Here is a 24,601-nt window from a genome sequence, read left to right as displayed (position 1 = left end):
CCAAGCCAGGAACATTGCTGAAATGGTCAGCACATACTTAATCGCTAAAGCTGATCACCTTCCCAATTTCTTCCCATGGAATTTAAAACAAATACTCTCAATTGTCATTCATGGACATATATAATTACGTGAGAGACAAAAGCATAAATAAGGAGCCTAACAGAGTTTGAGGTACCATGTACTAAATTTAGATTCTGTTTCCAGTAAGGTGACGGGCTAACCACCTGAATGAATCCTCTTGTTAAAAACAACTAAAAATCTGACCATCTTAAGAGAGTCAATGAGCTGTCATGAACGTAAGGAATTCTCAAATCAGACACTGATTGCAGACAAGACTGTAGCCAGCCATTTCCCCCAAATAAGGAGGCGGGGTGGGGGAGGGAACACATAGAGGTTTGCATTCATGGCCTCCAATGGCTCCAGAGACACAGCCCAAAGAGCCTGTCAAGTTGGGGAGTCTAATTGGGATCTTCCCCCCAAAAGTGATCCCAGTGGGTGAAACCCACTGAGCCCTGGGTGGCTCAGCAGGTCATGATCTCACAGCCCGGAGCCTGCTTCCAATTCTGTGTCTCCCTCTCTCTCTCTCTCTGCCCCTTCCCCACTCATGCTCTCTCTCAAAAAAATAAATAAACATTAAAAAAAATTTTTTTATTTAAAAATACACATTAAAAAAAGAATGAATGTAGAAATAAACTGCTTTTCTCCTCAATCCCCCACTCCTCCCATCCCAAGCCCAGTTCCAGGAGACAGGAAAATCTATTAGTTCAAATCTTAATGGTAAGTGGATGGGAGAAAAAAAGTACAACCTGGCCACCATGAGTGTTTTCAGCCTGAATTCACACTAGCGAGGGGCACTGGACAAACCTCTTGCCATTTAGTTGAGTAGCTCCCATAAACCTGGAAAAAGCAAGTGCTGATCCCGTCTGCAAGGCTCCACTTCTAGCTCAGCTAATGGTAATTTGTGCAGGCAAAGTTCCAAAGCATCAGCAGCTCACAGCATGGGAAATTCAGAAATTCCATAATCTTACAGTTAATTCCATTCTCTGTGCCTGAGGCTTGAAATATGTCTTTGTATACTTATGCCCACGTAATGTCTGTATAAAGGAGATCTCAAACTCTAACCAAGAGAACACTGACCTAGCCGTATAAGCAATAAAGCATGTGCTAAGCAACAAATATTGCCAAAGTGAGTCATTTCATAAAGATAAGAGGACCAATTAGTCAGAAACCATACTTTTAAATTTACATGCACTAAGAGCCTCAGGATATACTGCCAAAACTTTAAGGAGTCACAGGCGAATTCAAAACCCCAGATTTTTAAATAATCTCAGTAACTGATTGAAGAGGCGGATAAAAATGTATTTTAATTCGTCCGGAGGGCGCAGGCGCAGCAGGCACGCCAACAAGTGATGCCGGCTCACCTGTGGGGACTCCTGGGGACTCAGGGAGGGTTTCCGGAGGCCCAGGGAGGTCTCCGGACTCCACCGGGGGGCGCAGGGCTGCAGGAGGGAGGCTGCGGACGGAGGGGCTCCAGGGAGAGGCGCCAGAGTCAAGGGAACTCAAAGGAGCATCCACCGGAGGAGCCGGCCGGGAACCACGTGGGAAGGGGAGTCACCTGCCCTGGGGGTGAGCAGGGACAACTCGAACTCCAGAAGCTTCCTCCGCGTCCCATTTCCTGGGGATAAGGCTCACCCCCCCCCCCCTTCCCACCGTGGCTCACACTGTGGGCGGCCTGGAGGCAGCTGGGAGCCCGCCCGGCACCCCCTCGTCATCCCCTCCGAGGCCCGCCAGTCCTGGAGTCGAGCGCCCCATGCGCCTGGGAAGGGCGCCGCGCTGTTTTGGCCTCCCGCCTCGCCCAGCGCCCTGTGCCCCGCCCTGTCCCCACATACCCTTCTCCCCTTGCTCCCTTGCTCCCCTCACCCTGCGCCCCTGCGCGCGCCCCCACCCCCTTACCCGTGCCCGCCCTCCACTGGCCCCACTCTGCCCCGGAAAGGGCAGTACCCTCCCTTAGAGAGAGAGAGAGAGAATGTTGTAGTGAGATGTATCCTGCTTCCAGACTGACTTGAGCCATTGTCAGGGAAACGGTAGCCCCCAAAGGTACCAATACATGTTGGGATATGTCAAAAGCAGATAAATTAGTAAGGATGAAGAGGGTTTGAATATCACAGTTACCAAACCTGACCTAATGGAGATTTTTTTACACGCACACAAATGGCCAATGAACGCATGAAAAAGTGCCCAACGTTATCATTAGTCAGCAGAGAGATAGAAATTAAAACCAAAAAAAAAATGAGTAGGAAGCAAAAGCATTAAGAATGACTCATGTATTTCTACTTCTGGCCAAGTTCCAATAACAGGGACCAAATTTACCTTCCTGTTTGAAATAACAAAAAAAAAAAAAAAAAAAAAAAAAAAAAAAAAAAAAAGAGAGAGAGAGAGAGAGAGAGAGATACAGGAATCACAACATACCATTCAACAACTGCAGAATATACCTGTTTTTTTTCCTGCACACATGTAACAGTTATAATAACTGTTCATACATAGGCTTAATCTCAAATTTCAAAGGAATAATGTAGAGATACAAGATTGTATATATCATAATAAAACTAAACTCAGAATCAAAAACAAATGGTAACTACTAAAATTCATCATTGGAAATTAAGCAATATATATTAATATAATATATTGGGTCAAAAATAAATCATAAGAGATCAGAAATTAGAACTAAATACTAACGAAAACATACATATCAAACTTGAGGGATTCTTTTGAAGCAGTATTTAGAGGGAAACACAGACATTAGAAAAGAAGGAAATCTGAAATTTAACGAGCCAAATATTAATTCCAAGTACTGTACTTAGAAAAGAACGGCAAAATAAAATAAAGAAAAAGGAAGTAAGAAAGAGTGGGATTTTATAAAAAAAGAAAACATACAATAGAGACCTATTCAAAATCATCTATTCAAGAGGTAGTTCTTTGAAAAGGCCAAAACAAAATAAAAATACCTCTAGTGATATTACTGGCCAAGGAAAAAATAAAGAGAAAGCCCATGAGTCACCACTGTCAGGAAGAAGAGACTGTACTGTAGTCCTGCAGACATTAAAATAAAATAATAGTACTAAAATCTTTGTGCCAATAAACATAAATATGTAAATGAAATGGATAAAATCCTAGAAGAGTATCAACTCCAGTATATCCCATCAAAATTCAACTATATAATATCAGTCAAAACCCTGCATAAATAGCAACCCTAAAATATCCCGGGTCGGAAGTCTCAGTTGTTAACATGTCATTTCTCCCCACGTTGATTTCTTGGACGCAACAGGTTCAGTGCATTTCCAATCAATCTCACTAGAAGTTTTGTGGAGAAATTGACAAGTTTATTCTGGGACTCGTATGGAAATACAAAGGACCTAAACAGCCAAAGAAATCTTGAAAAAGAAGAAAGATGGAAGACTTCGACTACCTGACTTCAAAGCTTATTATAAAACTACAGGACGAAGATAACGTGGTGTTGGCAAAGGATTGAAAAATTAGATTGCGGTAGAATACAACCCGTTTGAAAACATAAACCACGATGAGATACCACCTCACCCCTGTCAGAATGGCTAAAATCAAGCACTCAGAAAACAACCAGTGTTGGCAAGGATGTGGATAAAAAGGAACCCTCAGGCACTGTTGGTGGGAGTGCAAACTGGTGCAGTCACTCTGTACAACAGAGTGGAGGTTCCTCAAAAAGTCAAAGCTGAAAGTAGAACAACCCCGTAACCCAGTAATCACACTACTGGGCAATCACCCAAAGAATACGAAAACAGTCATTCAGTGGGATACATGCAGCCCTCTGTTTCTAGCGGCGTTATCTCCAATAGCCAAACTATGGAAGCAGCCCAAGTGTCCACTGACTGATGAATGGACAAAGCTGTGGATATATGCACAATGCAGTATTATTCAGCCATAGGAAAGAATGAAATCCTGCCATTGGCCACGACGTGGACGAAGCTAGGGTATACTATGCTAAGCGAAATAAGCCAGGCAACGAAAGGCAAATACCGTATGATTTCATTCATACGTGGAATTTAAGGAGCGAAACAAATGAACAAAGGAACAAAAAAAAGACCAAAAACCAAACTCTTAACTAGATAGAATAAGCTGACAGTCACCAGAGGGGAGGTGGGCGGGGGGATGGGTGAAATGGGGGATGGGGATTAAGCATCCCCTGACCATGAGGTGCACCGGGTAATACACGAATTGTTGAATCACTACATTGTATTTCTGAAACCGATATAACACTGTATGTTAACTATGCTGGAATTACAATTTTTTTAAATGAATAAAAAAGAAAAATATTTTTAAGATGGAACAATGAAAACGAAACAAAGAACAGAAGCCCTTTGTTGTTTTTCAACCATGGTGCTAGAACAACTGGATGCTCATATGGGAAAGAAATTAATCTCTACATCGCACGATACACAACAATTAATCTGCGATAAACTTAAACACAAAACTATAAAGCTTTTGGAGGAAAGCGTGAAGAGCAAACGCATGACTCGGAGGTATACAGGATTTCTTAAAATTGATACAGAAAGCATTACCCTAAAAAAGACATTAATAAACTAAGCGGCACCAAAATTTTGTTAAACTTCTGCTTAACAAAAGACATTGTCGAGAAAATGAACAGGCATGCTAAGGACGGGGAGAACACATTTGCAAATCACACATCTGATGGAAAACTCCTGCCCACAAATACACAAGGCAAGAATTCCTGTAACTCAAGAACAAAAAGGTGGACAACCCAATTTTTTACAAACGCAAAAGTTTTGAACGTTTCATCAAAGAGATAAACACACGCCAATGAGCACGTGAAAAAGTGCCCCGAATCATCACTAGATGAGGACATGTAAATTAAAACTGAAAATAAGTAGGAAACAAAAGCACCAAAAATGACTCCTGTATTTCTACTTCTCGCCAAGATGGAGAAGGAGGGACCAAATCTACCCCCTCTGTTGAAACAACCCAAAAAAAGGGGGGCGGGAATGAAATACATGAAAGAGCAGTGCTCAGACAAATCAGACAACAAAAACCAAAGATCTCCAAGTGACAAGTGAACAGGGGCGCCTGGGTGGCCCAGTCGGTTAAACATCCGACTTTAGCACAGGTCATGATCTCACAGTTCGTGGGTTCGAGCCCCTCAGTGCACCGCCCACTTCAGATCCTCTGGCTCCCTCTGTCTTTCTGCCCCTCCCCCGCTGGTGTTGTCTGAAAAATAAATAAAACATTAAAAAAGAAAGAAAGGAAAAAAGAAAGAAACAAGTAAACAAATGAGGTGAGCAGAATGACTGCCCCCAGTTTAGTGGTTGGAGTTTCCAGGCCTCAGAGTGAGGAAGACACACGCTTCCAGAAGTCTCTCCCAGTTGAGGAAATCACCGAGGGGCTGGAGAGTTTGAGGTAGTTAAGAGTTTGTCAACGGAGGAAGGAGACAAAACTGAAAAGGAGCACCGGTCTTTATTTGGGGTCCCAGGACTGCAATTCGGGGGAGAGCACAGATTCCGGAATAACCAGAAAAGCGACCCACTTGTGCAGGGAAAGCCAAGAGTTTTTATGAGAAAGAAGGAAGAGGTAATTACAAGATTGAGATAAAGAAGAGAGGGGAAAAAACCCTGCTAATTTAGTGCTGACCAGTTGAACCGATGGTGACTATCTTATTGATTACCGATCGGTGCTATCAACGACACGGTTCCTGCTAGATAATTAAGTTTCCTGTCCTCATATGCTCTGACTGTCGGTGAAATTTTATGAGCAACGTTTGTCGTAACAATTGCTGCTTCCGGCCGAGTGGAGTTTCTAGACGCCAGCCAGGCTCAAGGCATCTCCGATGGAGTGAGGGCCGGCAGTGACAATCTGATGGGGTTTCCTGGTCTCCAGTTTGAAGGTCTCTGGGGATACTGTGTCTCAACAAGCGCTGTTGTGGCCATTTCTCTGAGGTTTATCTCAAGTCATCCAGCCTCAGTTTGCAGGGCTTTTCAGGGGGGAAAAAAGGCACTTTCGGTTCCCGGTGATTCCAAGTGATGAAAATGAGAAACCATTGTTTGGAGAATCACAGTCAGATATTCGAGGAAAACAGAAGAATTCGGGATCCAGCCCAGTTTTATAGGCAAACGGCAAACACTCAGAGACCGTCAGAACTAGAAGCTAACATCCACAACACTGTGTTACAGAAACAATGTTTTTTTTTTTTCTCTAAAATCACCCTGGTCTCCAGCAAGGAGAACTAAAGTAAGATGAATCTGTTTGTAAAATAAGTCCAGTTTTAGCCAAACTTGGCCTAATTATTTACATAAGGACAGCAAGAATAGGGGTTGACCACATAGACTCTTTAAAACCTGCCTTACTGGAACTTTTCATAAAGAATCTCTAGATTGAACTTTTAATAGCCTCTCGAGGCCAGAAGCGAAGCCAGATTCTTGCCAACAGATTTGCCTGAAATACCTACAGATCTGGGTTACTTCCTCCTCTCTTCTCAACGTCCCCCAAAGATCCTGAGTTTCCTGGGCCTGCCAGGAAGTGACCTTCCTTGCTGGGAACCCTGGTAAGGCTGGTGGGAACCCTGTAAATTAGGGGACAGGGCTGATTTTTTTTCAAAGGGGCTTTATTGGCCCCACCAAGTCAACCCTAGTTCCTTAAATCTGTCTGTTGGTATCTGAGTCTATGGATGTCTTCTCAAGTATAACCTTCCAGTCAAAGCCTTGCTGGTATAACCTTGTTTCCAATCCTATCCTCTTAGGAGGAGAAGTTTACGCAAATAACTCCAATTTGCATGAAAATAAAAGTACTCACTGAGAGTTTCCCCATTCCAGAGGAACCAGGGAGAAAAATATGTTTCATATTTATTTATAAAGATATATTAAAAAAATTTTTTAACGTTTATTTTGAGAGAGAGAGAGAGAGAGAGAGAACACTCAGGTGCCTGTGCAAGTAGGGGAGGGACGGAGAGAGAGGGAGAGAGGGAATCCCAAGCAGGCTCTGCATTGTCAACACAGAGTCTGACGCAGGGCTTGATTACAGAGACCGTGAGATCATGACCTGAACTGAAATCAACAATCAGACGCTTAACTGACTGAGCCACCCAGGCACCCCCATTTTACCAAATTTCTAAAAGCCATAGATACTTCAAGAGAAAAAGTTTTCCTAAATCTGGAAGAACAAACATTAGGGAACAGAATGTTTCAAATAAGGGTCATAAACACTCTTCCTCAATTCATTCAGCCCCATCTCATGAATGCTTATTCTGTTGGAATCCAGTCTTCACTCCAGGCCCAGAAACTCTTACCCAGTTTAGTTTTATAATCTTAAGGGTGTCAGAAACCTGCATTTGTCAAAAGTCCTCTCCATGAATCCCCTAAAGAGGAAATACATTTGTAAGAGCATCAAAGTAAAACCACAGCTGTAAATGACAAAAGACTGAAAACCTGGCTATGGCTAAAGATCTGATGAGAGTTTATTACAATGCAATTGACAAAGGAAATTTGGTTATTTCTGTGACACACAACAGTTCCGTAGGTAGAATTACAAGTGATAACATTATGCCGGGACATATGAAAACTTTAGGAACTTCATATAATTTCTGGAATAGTTATATTAATAACATTCCCTCCTAACAATATAGCCTAAGAAAGTTTATTATCACTAATGACAATGCTTCCCTTGTAATTGAACATACCAAGTAAATGAGTCTCATTAGTCAAAAAGACTTCATTTAGAATTTCAATTGGGGGAAGCTTGTCAAAAATATCAGAAGGTTTTTAAAACAAATTTTTTTAATGTCTATTCATTTTGGGGAGAGACAGCACGCAAGAGGGGGAGAGGCAGAGAGAGAGGGAGACACCGAATCCGAAGCAGGCTCCAGGCTCCAAGCTGTCAGCACAAAGCCCAATGTGGGGCTCGAACTCATGGACCGTGAGATCATGACCTGAGCTGAAGTCGGATGCTTAACTGACTGAGCCACCCAGGCGTCCCATACCAGTGTTCTTTAGATGGCAAATATATGAATACGCTGAATATTGTTAAAAACCATACGTCTCCTCATAGCAAATTTCTCATCATGGCACAGAACCTATTTCCTAACAGATCCCAAATCTTTCGTTTCTAAGAGGAAGTCAAAAGCAGATAAATCTATGGCTGTTAATTAATGTTTCTGTATTTTATCTTATTTGGAAAGATCTAATGACTATCTGTCATTAGATCTAAAATGACTATCTGTCACTTTATTTAAATGAGCAAAACGAAGGTTTTAAGTTACCTACCCCCCCCAAAAAATTGGGGAAACTATTTAAGTAGACATAAATATTATTGAAAAGTTCAATTATAAACTTTTATCTTACTTCATTAATTCACTTGCTCTTCATCATTATGTTTAGATCAGTCATGAGAATTTCATGAGATGCTAAATAGCTGACCATCATCTCTAAGTTCTCTTCCTGGCTGACAAATTTTACGACAGGGATAACACGAGCTTACTTGACTTTTAGTAAACCTAAGTAGAATAAAAGTATTATATTTAATGTGAACAGCTCTAAAAACACAACTGTTTTAATTAAATGATCTTCCGTTCAGTGGTTTGATTTTTTTGGTTGCTTTTTGTTTTGTTCTGTTTTGTTCTTTGGGGGCCCTTGCTAGGGAAGCCGTGCACCTGCCCGTGGTGCGGCCAGGAGGCTGCTGGGAGGCCCAGGCCCCTGCTGCACCCCTGGCCCCCTGAGCAACTGTCCTTGCCCCGGGCAGAGCCCACTTTTGAGCCTTTCCACACTCACCCTGGGATGTCCTTAAAACCAGGCCAGACCCAGCCACATGATGACCGTCAACCACACCTGCTCCTGGAAACGTCTTTCTTGAAACACACACACGTGTAATGTCCCGCGTTGACTATTTCCTCTCCCCTGGGCACGGGGAGGTGTGCAGAGACCCTGTCAGCAGTCTTCCTACCCTCTCCCACCCCAGCTCACCCTTCCGTCCCCACCCGTCTATCCCCACGCAACCCATCTGAACGAACCGCTGTGTCATTTCTATCTTTCGGTCTCACGACCACTACAACCAGCCATAAGCCTATGGCTTGTGTCATCATGGGGCACCTGCTCCCCCAAGAAACTACGCCATAACCCACCAACCTATCAACCCCTTCGCCACCTGCCTATCAATTATATTTGAAAAGATAACATGTATTGAGGACTTTTGATAAGCCAGGTGTGTTCTTACAGTTTACATGTATTTTATCGTGCAATCCTAAAAGCAACTCTAGGTAGCAGGTGTTAGTATATTTGCTTTACAGATGAGAAAAGTGAGACACAGAGCATATGACATGGCCACTGTTGCTAAGAGTGAGGTCATTCTTTATGCATTAATTTGACTGTCCATCTTTCCACTGTGCCTCCATCATGATGGTTAAGATCCCAAGGTTTAGAACTGGGGGGCAGCAGGTGGGGAAGAGAGCTGGTTCAAATCTGCCTCCTCCCCTTACGCAGTAAATGAGCTTCATGTCTGAGTTTCACTTTACACATCTGTGAGCAAAATAATAATGCTCACTCTACATAGTCACACACCACATTTGTTGAGTAAATGGTTGTTATGGCCATAATTATTTCTATAACACCTCCCAGCAAACCTAGTGGTTGCCCTACAAATGTTTGCTATGTGGTTTGTGGCACATAGAAACTAAAACATTTAGGGGCGCCTGGGTGGCTCAGTCGGTTAGGTGTCGGACTTCGGCTCAGGTCATGATCTTGCGGTTTGTGAGTTCGAGCCCCGCATCGGGCTCTGTGCTGACAGCTCGGAGCCTGGAGCCTGCTTCGGAATCTGTGTCTCCCCGCTCTCTGTCCTTCCCATGCTCATGCTCTGTCTCTCTCTGTCTCTCAATAATAAATGTTTAAAAAAATTTAAGAAGCTAAAACATTTACCATCACATCATACTGTCTCTGACCTCAGGTAAACTGAATAAATCCCCTCCTTGCTGGGGTAAAATATTTCAAGACACAGGTCCCCAAAACAAAGAGGACCTCTTATTAAAAACTTATCATAAATTACTTTGTGTGCTTTCTACCCTGGCTTCTATGAGCAAAAAAAAAAATGGAATGTCTTAGACACTCAAGAAAGAGTAAGCAATGTGATCACATTTTTCTTAAGTATTTTATACAGTGTCCCAGATCCCAGATCCCCTTGGGTCTGGCCATACAGCTGACTAAATTACAGAGCCTTGGAGTGGGTGGGGCGTCTCCAGCTCTAGTCCTTGACTCCAAATCCATTTTCCAAAATTGATTTGTGTCTAATCAGCATGACCTATTTGACTGTGTGTATGACTCAGTAGATCATGAGACTTTAAAAACAAACCAACCCTCAGAATTTTAGATATCAAAACATGTAATACTCTTCAATTTAGGAACCCTAATTGCAAAAATCCTTTCATTACCTTAAGAAATTGGGTATTTGTGGGGCACCTGGGTGGCTCAGTTGGTTGAGTATCTGACTTCAGCTCAGGTCATGTTCTCGCGGTTTGTGGGTTCAAGCCCCATGTCGGGCTCTGTGCTGACAGCTCAGAGCCTGGAGCCTGCTTCGGATTCTGTGTCTCCCTCTCTCTCTGCCCCTCCCATGCTCATACTCTGCCTCTGTCTCTCAATAATAAGTAAACATTTAAAAATATATAAAAAGTACAAAAAAAGAAAAGAAATTCGGTATTTGTGATCACGCGAGCAAGGTTATTAGACACAAAGGGAAAAAAATCTTTTCTTGAAGATTTCTATATTATAAAAGCACATACATATTCATCATAAGAGGAAAAGTCTACAGGAGCATGTAAGCATGCTTTATCCCTCTCATCCTAACCCCCGGGGACAGTCACTGATGGCAGTGTGGTATTTCTCTTATGAGAAACAGACTTAATTTGATCTATCCCCTTCTCTTATCAGTTGGACACCACATAGCCAACTGAAAATTATAGTCACTCTCTTTTTTTAAGTTTTCTACCACAGAGGGGTGCCTGGGTGGCTCAGTCGGTTGAGCATCCGACTTCAACTCAGGTCATGATCTCACGGTTCGTGAGTTCGAGCCCCACATCGGGCTCTGTGCAGACAGCTCAGAGTCTGGAGCCTGCTTCTAGGTCTCCCTCTCTCTCTGCCCCTCCCCCAATCATGCTCTGTCTCTCTCTCTCAAAAATAAATAAACATTAAAACAATTTTTTTTAAGTTTCTACTATGTAGAAACTCAAACACACACCAAAGTAAATAAAATAATAGAATGGCATCCCATACGCCCATCACTCAGCCCAACAACCATCAACCCACAGCCCACCCACGCTCCATCCAGACTCCCATCCGCTTCCCTCCGTCCACTATTTGGAAGCAAATCCCTTACATCACACACTTGCAGTTTATCTCTGCATCTCTGTAAGGAATGACCTTTTTTTAGATGAAGCCATATGCCAGTATCACATCCAAAACATTACTTATTATTAAATATCCAGTATTCCAATTTTTACTTGTCTCCTGTCATAAATGGAGGTTTCGTTAGCATTAAAAAGTTCACCATCTAAACAAGCTTCCCACCTCACGACTGGTTGCTAGAACTTTAAGGTCTCCGCATGAATAGACTCCCTTCAGTCTCTCTTTTTCCCCTTAACAATTTATTGGTAGAAGAAACCAAGTGGCTTGACCCTCCAAATTTTTCACTGTCTGGATTTTGCAGATCGCATCCCTATGGTATGATTTAATATGTCCTTTGGACTTACTTCCTTTAGATGTCTTTAGAGGCTTGTTCAGATTCAGATTCAATTTCTTTTACAAGAGCTTTGCTTGTAATGTTTAGTTTCTTCTATCAGGAGGACTGTGATGTCAAGCACTAGTGTTCTTTTCTTCATATTTTTTAAAGGAATTTAATATATTAATTTTTATAAGAATTTAATATACTAATGTACATGATGAATCATCAAGAAGGAAGGGATATGGTGTTCCACATTCCCCAAACTTACTTAAGATTAAAATAGTTTTTTGGCAGAATATTTAATAGAAAATATTTAGCATAACCTGCTTTGAGACATGTTGTCCTATATTAATTGATAAAAGATTTTCACCCTACAGAAAAGTCAGACTTTCTCTCTTGTTTGTGAGGTTTAAAACCACTGATGCTCAACACTGTGACCCATTATTTCATTAGGGGCTTGCAAGATGGCCTGATTCTACCATTCCTGTTTCATGCATTAATTGGAATCCTTTCGTAAGTTAAATTTCCCTTTCTGTACCACTTAGTTACTCAGTTGTACAGTTTATCAAGGAAAGGGAGGTGGTGGCATCATTTTCCCCTGGCCTCCAATTTTTTTTTTTAGTGTCATTTTGAACTCAGTGAGTTAAACATATTTGATGAGTTTGAATCCAATCAATTACCATTCTTTTTTTTTTTAAACTGAAGTATAGCTGACAACAAATTTTATATTTGTTTCAAGGGTACAACATAGTGGTCTGGCGATTGCATACATCACAAAATACCGTGATGAGTGTAGCCACCATCTCCAATAACAATCCTTCTTTTTTCCAGTTACTATTCTTACTAATGCTCAAATTGACCCATTTGGCCAGCGGGAATCTCTTCATATTGGCCTTTGCGGGTCATTTTGCGATGATCCCCATGGCATTTGAGAGCTCCTTGCCTCTTCTAGGACAACACGTTCCACATTCACATTGCACTTTCCTGCTCCAGACTCCCAATCAGCTATTTTTCCTAAAAAAGCCTTGGTTTCTTTTGTTGAGAGCGTGTCTGGAAGCCACAGTCCGGGTGCTAGAGATAGGACTACTCTGAAAAGATGCCAATTTGCTCACAGCGTTTGGATGGTGCAAGGAATATTTGCAAACTATAAACAGTCCTAAACACACTTGATTATTTAAGATTGGATTATCCGGATCTCTTCTTCTAATTGTCCATCTGTGTCCTTTCTGAGGCCAGGAGTTTGAGAACCATAACCCCTTCTTCACTGGTCCCTGACCCAAAATCTGTAGCATGCTAGGTACTCAGAACATATTCAGTGAGTGAGAAAAATCAGGCTTTAGAGGCTGAAAGAAACTACCAAAAATGAGTTTCAGAACTACGAGGAGAAATGGCAGCATAATTAGAATCGTTCCATAGCCGCTGGGGTCATGACTTGAACAGGTTCAGATTTGCTTGGATGGTTAAGTCCATGTATATTCGTATTAAAGAATCACTGCCTTACAGAGTATTCGCTAGTTTAAAAAGAGCACCGCCATGAAAATATGCCAGGTCTTAATTTGTTTCAGTTCCTCCTGACCCGAGCATTTGAGCCTGAGATCATTGTCCAGTGGAGACAATCAGGGCTGAGGTAAGCGCTGATGTGTGTGTCCCCAGGACCCAAAGAAAGGAGAGTCCATCCCTCCCTGTTGGCGAAGGGCATTGGGCGGGCGGGGCGGGCACGGGTGGCAGGTTGGTTGGGAGATAGGAGGCCTCTGCTTAGTAGATGGGGAAGCACACAATGAACAAGTTGCAGATTGACCTCCCACAGTTCAGAGCCTTTGAATGGAAAGGGTAGGACCTGAAGCAGAGGCCCCGGCAGGAAGGCCAATAAGGTGGCAGAGGTGGATGTGGCCGTTGTGGGGGGCGGGGAATGGTTGGGTGTAAAAACTAGGCCTTTCTTCCTCTGTCTCCCCGGGACGTCGGCATCTAACTCCCAGCTGACCTTGGCTCAGGTAAGCCCGTCCTGCTCCTGGAACAGGGGCTCGCTTACAGCGCTTTCTGTCTCTCTTTCTGGCCGCTGGCTTCTTTCTTGGGAGCCCTTAACTGGCCACACGGTAGACCAGACCATGAGGGTTTCTGCTTGCTAACGGGGAACACCCGACCCTGGTTACCTCCAACACACGAGGAAACAGCTGGCTCTCTGCAAACCGGGAGGCACCTAGGAGAAGCAGCCCGGGAAATCGGCAGCACCGATTTCCCAGTGGGAGCTGGGATCGGGAGCTAACGGATCGGATCGGACCGCGTTCCTGGCAGGCACGGCTTTGTCTGGGATGTTGCTGCTGGGATCAGCCACTTGTCAGAACCTCAGAGAGCTTGCTCCGCCCAGGTCCCGGAGGAGGAAGCTTCTGGAGTGAAAGGCAGCCCACTGGATTTCCTCTCCCACCCACACTACGTGAAACAGAGCCAAGTACAGTAGAACCTTGGACCGCCAGTAACTTGTTCTGAGTGTTCCGCAAGACAAGCAAACTTTTCTAATACACTTTAACTTGATAAACGAGCGATGTCTTGCACTACAAGTCGTACATGAAGCCAAACATCACCTGATCACAACGGAGCCAATGGTTCTCTCTCTCTCTGTCTCTTGTCTCTCTCTCTCTCTCTCTCTCTCTCTCTCTCTCTCTCTCTCGGGGGTTGTGGGTGATCCTCTCCCGTGCTTGGATGCTCGATCTCAGGCCGTGGTGTTTGACAGAGATGAGTGACTTTTCAGAATGTTGGAAGGCGCTCACAATAGGCACTAGTGTATTTTTTGTCACTTCCAAGCACCTATGGACAGTCTTTTGCTTTTCCAGAAAGAGTGAGCTTAGGAACGCTTTGCTTCATTCTAGATCAGGCTGCCTGCGGATATAGACCCTTTCCTCCACTGCCTTATTGCCAGTTACATTAAATACCGTCTATGATGAGAGTTTATTAATACTGTGCTGTAGTCAACATCCGTGCGAGCATATACAATGGCCCCCATGCAGAGAAAGATTCCATTGAGCCAACAGATGGCAGTGATCCTGTTAGCATAGTGAAAGTTGTCCTACACAATAACCCTCCTCTCTCTTGTCTCCCTCACATCTGCCACGAAGGTTTTCAAAGGTAAGTTCAGGTTAATTTGTTTACTTTTCTTTATATTTTGCGTTTTACTATTTTATAGTATATTACAGCATTGTAATCATTTTTATATGAATATTTTTGGGTTGTGGAACAAGTCATCTGAGTCCCCCGCCCTTTTTTTAAGTTTATTTACTTATCTTGAGAGAAACAGACTGTGAGCAGGGGAGGGGCAGAGAAAGAGGGAGAATCTCAAGAAGGCTCCGCTCTGTCCGCACAGAGCCCATGGGGGGCTTGAACTGACAAACCGTGAGATCGTGACTTGAGTCAAAGTCGGATGCTTAACCCACTGAACCACCCAAGTGCCCCGCCATTATTTCTTACGGGAAAATTCACTTTGAGACATAAGTGCTTTGGATTACGAGCACGTTTCTGGGACGAATTATGCTCGCAAAGCACGGTTTTACTGCATTCGAAATTGGCAGAGTTGTCAGGAAGAGGGAATGACTGCTGGTCAGCCAAAAAAAGGGGTTTGTTTGGGTTTTTTTTTTTACTCAAAGATATTACTTCTTATTTCTTTGAGAAATGAATGCGTGAACATGCAAACACAGTGCTAGAAAATATGGTAACCATACAACGCGCTGCTTTGATCAGTACATGGAGAGGTCTGTAACTCATAGTGGATCCAGTTTGTACAGCAAGAGGTCAGAGTGCAAGGTCACAGCCAGACACAGCACAGGTGGATCTGAATCCAGGTCTACTGGCTTCCACAAACCATCGTCCCACACTGCCTCTTACCCCCCAGCCCCCCTCACTGATTGCATTAACTTCTCTCTCCTTTCAACTCTAACATCACTTTTGACACCACTTTATTTATCATGCTTTGCAATATTGATTTGGGCATGTTTCTTTCTCACTCATTATTATGATCATCACACCCACTTACCGATTCAAATTTTGTGATGTCTTTCTTGGACGTTTAAAGTCAATGCTTTTTGTTTATTAAAAAAACTTTTAAATCAAATTAAAGTGTCTGGTTTTGGTTTCGTCTCCTCCCATGAGTCAGCGACTTGAACAACAAAAAAAACTCCTCACCCCTGGATGAAGGCCAAGAGGAAAATTCTTTTATTAAAATCAGCCGACCTGGAGCTGGGTCTTCTTCCCACCCCTACGTTCTCTTCAAGTTCTCTCCACCCCACCAGGAATAGCCAGTCATCAAAGCCTAACTTTCAACTTATTAAGGTAACGTGCTTATTCACATAATATACACAATATGCAAAATACAAAATCGTGTCCGCCTGGGCAATGCTGCAGACAACAATAGAGTCAACTTCCGTGACCCAATCTCAACAACTCGTCTCTACCCCCACCAGCACACCCTCATACCCACTCACACCCACCCCTCACACTCTCACAAAGTCACACACCCTCACACTTTTATACACACTCATATACACTCACACCCCCTCATATACTCTCACACCCGTACCTACCCTCACACACACACATGCATGCACACACACCCTCACACCCTCATACAAACTGTTGCACACACTTACACACCCCCTCACACCCACCCCCCTCATGCACAACGACAGTCACATACACCCTCACACCTTCACACAAACTCTGGTGCACACTCACACACCCCTTCACACCCACCCCCCACCTGCATACCCACACTCACACAAACCCTGACACACCCACACACTCAAACTCATACACACCGTCCTCCCCACTGATCGGGGATTCTAAAGCCAACCCCAGGCATCATGATTTCATCTTCTCATATATCACTATGTATGTCTAAAATATAAGGACTCTAGTAAATATAACTACAACACCATCACCGAACCTAACACATTTAGTAAAACTGCCTTAATATTACCAAATATCCAGTCAGCAGTCAAATTCCCCCAGTTGTCTTATGTATATTCTCGATCAAATCAGGATCCAAACCTGGGTTCAGACATTACAGCCAAATTTTTAAGGAGACACATACAACTGCCCAAACTTTCACACTCTCAATTTTGTTTGGACACAGCTTTTTCGTTTCAATATTTTTTTCAAAAAATTAGATTCTGGCTGGCTGGTAGTCTACACTTGTCTGGGCCCGGAAGCTGCCATCGTCTGCACGTGTGACATGACTCAGGGTCCCTCAGCCCACATCTCCAGGTTAAGTAGGCCTATCTTGCAGTCAGCTAAGAGGAATTAACTAGGCTTTAAAAACAAAGTGCTTTTAGTACTTCTCCTAAAGAAGTGGAGAAATTAGCAACTGTTCTTTAAAATGTAGAGTTTGGGGCACCTGGGTGGCTTGGTCGGTTAAGCGTCCGACTTCGGCTCAGGTCATGATCTCACAGTTTGTGAGTTCAAGCCCCGCGTCGGGCTCTGTGCTGACTGCTCAGAGCCTGGGGCCTGTTTCAGATTCTGTGTCTCCCTCTCTCTCTGCCCCTCCCCTGTTCATGCTCTGTCTCTCTCTGTCTCAAAAATAAATAAACGTTAAAATAATTTTTTTTCAATGTAGAGTTTACTTATGGCGGCCTTGTTTAGGATAACTTCAATTTAGAACTAAGCCAGATGTCCATCGGTCAGGGCTTGGCTCAGCAGGACACGTTACATCCGAACAATGGGAAACCGAGCCACTTTTTAATTTTTTTTCTTGTTTTGTTTTTTGAGAGAGAGGCAGAGAGAGCGAGAGAGGGAGAAGCAGAGAGAGAGGGAGAAAGAGAATCCCAAGCAGGCTTGACGCCGGATGTGGGACTCAACCCCACGGACTGTGAAATCATGACCTGAGCCGAAACCGAGAGTTGGACGCCTGACTGACTGAATCACCCAGGTGCCCCAAAGCCACTCTTTAAAACAATGAGGTTGCTCTGTATGTGATACAAAATACCAAATGCCAAGATAATATTTGTGCATGAACAGGAACAATACGAGTAATGGGATCCATGTTTGCCTAAAGAAATCTGAAAGAATAAGCCGTTTGGCATATACCCAGATTCCAGACTCGCGGAAGAAAAGCAGGCATTCAGGATAAAGCATACTGTTTGCACAAAAGGTTTAAGCACAGTGAGTGGGCACCCTCCCCAAATCTAGGCTCCCAGTTGCTAGCCCAGGGCCGACCTCCCTCATAAGCAGGCCTCTCAGAGGATACAGTTCATTCCTGCTTGGTTAACTCTTTCCGACCCAGCCAGGACACAGGAGTCAGGTGTACAACAAACATAAAATGTGGGCCGCCTAGATGGCTCGGTCCGTTGAGCACCCAACTCCTGATTTCAGCTCAGGTCATGATCTCACGCTCCGTGAGTTCGAGCTCTGCATCGGGCTCTACGCCGACAGTGCAGAGCCTGCTTGGGATTCTCTCGCTCCGCCCCTCCCCTGTGCACACGTGCTATCTATAAATAAATTCATTAATTAAAAATAAATAAATAAAATAAAATAATATCAGCAGCTTCCAGTCTGTTTTCGTGGTGAAGAGGGTGGAGCCAGTGAATTGTATCTCTTTCCCGGAAATGACGGTTTCCTTCCAGAGCCCCGGGTATATAGTGCACAGCAGTCACACTGAAGTGTCACACTTCAGGCCAGACGGCCATTTGACCTCCCCTCTCCGTGGACAAAGGCACCGCCCTTCCTGTCTCTTCCTTCACTTGTCACAGCATCTTCCAAGAAGGCGTAGGGCCAGCACGAAACAGCCCGGTTTTCGCTGGCACTCCAGCAGGTCACATTCAAATGCCCGGTGTCAGGAAGGGTTTGGTGCGTTGGTCTAAGGTCTTTAAAATCCAGATTTGATTTTGAGCTCCTTGGTCACTCCCACAGTCTTCTCTTTGATAGTAATTTCCAAATCAGACGACTCGTTTAAGGAAGAACCTGGCCAAGGGCCTGATCACTCGGAGGGACTGGCCATTCATTCCCGCCTGACTTGCCTTGCTTGTCCGAACAATGGGAAACTTGGGCAAACTTTGCTTAGGAGGTCATAACTTTTGCCCTTTCTTTTTATGTAAAATGTTGCACTCTGTACATCCAAGCATCCTCACTCAAGATACCTTGGACGGTGTTGGGTTAGGATATGCCCTCTGATGTACGTCATACTATGTTCAGATGCAAGCGTTCAGCAATTTGAGGATCGTCCAAAACACTAGACCAACTTATCTTGTCTGCATGGATTTCTTTCACTGTTGGCAATTCAATCTCTACTGAAAATGATAGAAGTGGAGGGTTTGAACATCACTTGTTGTACTTACAAAATCTGAATAAAAATTGTAAAATTCAGCTTAGTTCCGGGACTACTTTTTTTTTTACTTTTTTTTTTTTTTTTTTGAGAGAGAGAGAGAAAGAGAAAGAGCATACACACGCGAGCGGGGGGGGGGGGGGGGCAGAGGAAGAGAGAGAATCCCAAGTAGGCTCCACACTTAGCGCAGAGCCCAACGCAAGGCCAAATCCCATGACCTTGGGATCAGGACTTGAGCCAAAAATCAAGAGTCAGATGCTCAATTGACTGAGCCACCCAGGCACCCCTGGGACTATTTTTACATGTTTTACTTATAAACCTGAAAGCTTGTATTTCTCTCCCCAGAGCCACACCAACTTGTTATAGCCATGAGTCAGACATCTTCCCTCTTTGGGTTCGGAAATCAGTACAATTGCACACCCACAAGCATACCCCCATGGAATGATACAACTCGGAGCAACATACAAAATTTGCATACAAATAAACAATACACTGGGGGGCTTCTGTGATCTTATGATTTCCCCTGAGTGGAAATTTTAGCAAATAGGTTGGGCAGTGTTCTCTTTCTCTGTTTTAAAATTTGTTTCAAATTTCTGTGCTCGGATTGAATAATCCACAAAAATACTCAATTACCTTAAATGGGTATGTAATTTCTACCCACGAGTGACTGTGAGACGGCGTAGCAAAAATCTTTCATAAAAACAGAGGATTTTGTCTACTGTTTTCTTGATTCATTTTGTGATACCCTGCCTACTGCCTTATGATGTCTCTTCATCATTTTTGGACTATTAGTTCACATCTGATTTGTTCTTTTATACCTCAGGCCTTTCTCTGCTCTCTTAAATCTCCACAAAAGCAATGACTATGTTTTTATTCATCTCTGTGTCAAGCCCAGTGTGGGAAAAGTCACTGGTACTTACTAGCCTTTGGCTGAATGGGTGAACAGATGAGTGAATGAATCGCTCATAGGCTCCTGAGGAATGTGAGTCATCTATTTCAGTATCTCTGCTAGAGAAATGCTGGTGTTGCTAAAGGAGACTCTGAGAACTCATGCAAAAATTGGACATGTGGCTCTGCCATGTTGCTTCCCCACAATCAAAAATTCACAAGTAATTCTCATCTCTTAGAGATACATGCCAAAATATTTATGAATGGAAAGACTTAGCGTGTGAGATTTGCTTCGAAAGAATTGAGGAGGGAATTGAAGAAACAAATACAAGCACAGCCCACACAGGATCAGCCAGGAGGTTGATTGAGGTGAAGCAGAGTGTATGTTTGGAAGTGTTCATCACATAGCCTCACAGTGGATTTCACAGGTGATAGAGTGGTTTCTGCTTATGGATGTTTACGCATGTGCCCATTCTAATATGTTATTTTCTCTGGGGAAAAGAGGCACTCCGTATTGACTACCTACTACAGCAAACATTTCTGCCAACTTTTTAACACCCTGGATATTTGGGGAATTTCACCCTAGTTGAGTCCCTGCCTTCCCAGTACAGAAGACAGAAAGCCACTTTGCAACCTCCTTGGTGTGGCTGGGGTAAAGATATGGGACCTGGACCCTGTCCGTTAGCAGTACTCAGGTCAATCATCAGTTCAGGAGAATCACAAAAATAGGAGGTGCCAGGAAGAACTTTCTGGAAAGGGTGGTGGGGAGGCTTTCAGGGTGCAGAGGCAGCTCTGGCCCACCTGGCAGTTATATCCCTTGTCCAGGTCTCTGTCCAGGCACTGAAGCATTCAGTACTATACAATTCTGGTCCTGGACCCTCATCCTCTAGGATTTTGACCCTTGGATAGCCTTTAACAAGTGTCCTTATTTGCACGAACTAAAGTAGGTCTGCTTTTATTGCTTTTGCAACTAAATCCCTTGACTGATGTCTCTACCTCACCCTGGGTATTCGATTTGGTATCTAACTCAATCTGGAAATCATAACCCATTGAGGTTTTAAAAGAGGGCAGGAACGATATTATGAACAACCTGGTTGGCCATGCGTGGGCGTTTGAAATTGATTTTGCGTGCAAAGGGGAGCCACTATATATTAAATGTGAAAAGGAAGTGAGGGGCCGCGGACACAGTGGGAGGGAAGCCTGAATTATCTCAGGACTTTCTCAACCAACACAGAGGAAACAAAAAGGAACAGCAGCCTTGCCCAACACAATGACTCCCCAGGGCCTCTGCAAAGCAAAGCCCCCCTTCCTTTGGCCAGCAGGAGGCACCCTAGCTCATGTCCCTGCTCCTCTCCTTAAGGAGCAGTGTGAGTGAGTGGATGTGTGAGTGTGTGTGTGTGTGTGTGTGTGTGTGTGTGTGTGTGAGAGGGAGAGAGAGAGGGCGCGAGAGAGCAAGCGAGCATGCCCCCCCCCCACTTAACTGAAAGCCAACGGGCAACGCTCCCCTTTCCCATGGTGGAAACAGATCTGCAGGCCACAGAGTAACCTCACTCCGAAGACTTATGCAAATGGGTGCCATCCTTCATTTGAGGCATAAATGAGCCCCGATGGTAGGCTCATTTGGTAGAACGATGGCCCCCACGGATATTTACGTTCCGGCCCCTGGAAACTATGAATACATTAGGTTGGGTGGCAAGGGAGAATCAGCTTGCAGATGAAATTGCTAATCAGCTGACCTTAAGATAGAGAGATTATCCTAGACTGTCCAGTTGGGCACAGCGGAGTCATGGGGTCCATAAAGGTGGAAGAGGGAGGCAGGAGGCAGGCCAGACTGACTCCACGTAAGAGGCACCCCCCCCACTGCTGCTGCTGATGTGATGACGAGGAAGGAGCCACCGATCAAGAAATGTGGGCAGCCCCTAGAACTACAAGACGCAAGGGAGCAGACTCTCCCCCAGAGCCTCTGGCAAGGAACGCGGCCCTGCCCACACCTTGATTTTATTCCAGGGAGACCCACGCTGGACTCTAGCCTACAAAACTGCCAAGCAGTACGTGTGTTGTCCTAAGGTTGTGGTCATCCGTTACGGCAACCGTAGAAGGTTAAGATGGCCCCCAGGAATGAGAACCATCAGTGTGGGAGAATTACCGCCAAAAATACACCCATGATCCCTTGAAGGATGGCTGAGAAGAGAATTCTGCTCTGGGACGGTCAGATATTTAAGAAGAGTGACTGACGGCTCATTTCCATTCCCCGAGACACACTATAGGTCAGCAAGCACATAGGAAGAGACCCAACACCCGGTTAAGAAAAGATGGACACGTGGCACGTGGTGGGCACCGTCCGCCCCTGTGAGAGGCATGGCCTCGCTACGAATCAAGTGAGGTTAACCTCTGCTCTGGTTGGTGCGGTGCTGCTGGGATTCAGTGAGGTGGTGTGAGTGTGCATGCAGTAAGTGCTACACACACCAGTTACATTTAGGCTGTAGCTAAACCAATGGGGGGGGGCACCTAAGTAATCACAGACATTCTTCTATTTGGAGACCATCCAAGTGACATCATCACATCTGACACTGCACACTCGATAAATATGGGGAGACATACAGTAGGACCTTGAAGATGCCTCCGTGTGCTGCTAGGTGACCTACTTACACTCCTCATCTCTGAAATATGAAGAATGGGATCGTGAGACTACAATGAGATCGCGTCAATAAAGCGCTTGGTGTGAGACCTACCACGTATCTGGGACGTGGCTCAGCGACAGCCATCATTACTCACGAGGGGCACTTATTCACATAAGGCATCCACCACTTGTGAACACATAAATCACTTTTACCTAGATGATTTCATTTGATTAGCAAAGCACGGCAGAAAGAAGTGCAAGTTTATACCCATTTCTCAGATGTGAAAGATGAGGCACTAAAGAAACATGCATTGCTATGGTGCACAAACACAAGGATTAGCCTCACCTGAGAAGATTTAGGGGCCCTACAACAGGCACAGCAGTCCCAGAATAACTTCCTCTTGCTCGTACCAGTAATACTAAAAAGCAACCAGTAAATGAATAATAAAGATCTTCAAAATCTTTCATTTTTAAAAGAAATTTTAAGTGAGTGAGAGAGAGAGAGATAATGAGCAGGAGAAGGACAGAGAGAGAGGAGAGAGAGAATCCCAAGCAGGCTCTGCACCGTCAGCGCAGAGCCCAACATGGGGCTCGAACTCATGAACCGTGAGATCATGACCTGACCCGAAATCAAGAGTCGGACGCTTAACCAACTGAGCCACCCAGGTGCGCCCCCAATCTTTCGTTCTTAAATACCACTCAGTAGTAAGACAGTGGCATATGAGTGAAGAATTTAGGAAATGGAAATATTCTGCTGTAGGCCATTCAAAGGAGAAAGGCCAAACGAGGCAACAGTCCCCTGCCAAGTGTGTTTGGTGAGACTTTAGAGGACACACCACAATTGAATCCGCAAGAGGAGCTGGAGACGTGACAGCACACGTGTCTGTGTATGTTTCTCATCATCCAAGGGCCAAGCAGAGGAGAAACATAGACGTGACGTGTAATCAACTCGCCATAAGACATTTGGAATGCTGCTCCCCGTGGCTCCTCCCATTTCCTCATGGCAAGTTTGCAGTGAGTTGCTTGGTTTTTCATCAGCTAAAAATAATAAAAGTCAAACAAGGAGAAAAGAGTTGAGGTCAAATAATGAGAAAAATTTTGCAAGGAAAGAATGAACTATATTGGGAAGAGATTCTTTTTTTAAGTGTTTTACCACTGGATTGGAAAATGGACCAGAACATAGTATATGTCAACCAGATACGAGCATGGTGTGGATGACCATTTCCTTCCTCCTCTTCTTCCTTTCTCTCTTCATTCCCACCTCCTTCCCTCCCTCCCTCTTCCTTTCTTTCCTTTTCCTGTCTTCCTCCCTCCCTCTCTCCCTTCCCTTCTTAATGAAGAAACTCGGCACTCTCTTATCATTAGAACTCAGCTCAAGCCCAGCCACCTAATCTGGGCAGTCTTTTCAGAAGCTGGTAGATATCTCCGTGATAATCCTGCCATACATCATTATAACTGTTCTCTTTCATTCCACATAAAGTAATATATGCAACCTGTTTATCAGACAATATGAAAATAGATAAATTAAAATATAACCAATGCTCTATAATACTACTCCATAGTTTGATTTAAAAACAACAACCATGGGGCGCCTGGGTGGCGCAGTCGGTTAAGCGTCCGACTTTAGCCAGGTCACGATCTCGCGGTCCGTGAGTTCGAGCCCCGCGTCGGGCTCTGGGCTGATGGCTCAGAGCCTGGAGCCTGGTTCCGATTCTGTGTCTCCCTCTCTCTCTGCCCCTCCCCCGTTCATGCTCTGTCTCTCGCTGTCCCAAAAATAAATAAACGTTGAAAAAAAAAAATTAAAAATAAATAAATAAATAAATAAATAAATAAATAAATAAATAAATAAAAACAACAACCATGGTTTTAGAGAATATTTAATGTCATGAGGAAGCGTGAGGTGAAAAAAAAAACAGAATTTAAACTACATGTAGGGGCGCCCGGGTGGCTCAGTCGGTTGAGCGTCCGACTTCGGCTCAGGTCATGATCTCACAGTTCATGGATTCCAGCCCTGCATCAGGTTCTGTGCCGACAGCTCAGAGCCTGGAGCC

At 44.2% G+C, this 24,601-nt stretch overlaps 1 protein-coding gene across 4 annotated transcripts in view; it reads right to left on the bottom strand.

Moving 5' to 3' along the window:
* Positions 1 to 24,601, bottom strand: part of CMAH (cytidine monophospho-N-acetylneuraminic acid hydroxylase) — a 144,189-nt gene that overhangs the window by 112,609 nt on the left and 6,979 nt on the right. Inside the window, exon 1 of one of the 4 annotated variants that reach the window (XM_011282051.4) lies at positions 13,890 to 14,037. The exons of 2 other annotated variants lie outside the window; for them this stretch is intronic. The gene's annotated coding sequence lies outside the window, so the exon portion shown is untranslated. 4 annotated transcript variants of the gene reach the window in all.

Source organism: Felis catus, chromosome B2, assembly GCF_018350175.1.
Source record: "Felis catus isolate Fca126 chromosome B2, F.catus_Fca126_mat1.0, whole genome shotgun sequence".
NCBI lineage: Eukaryota > Metazoa > Chordata > Mammalia > Carnivora > Felidae > Felis > Felis catus.
This window is presented reverse-complemented; position numbering and strand designations above follow the sequence as displayed.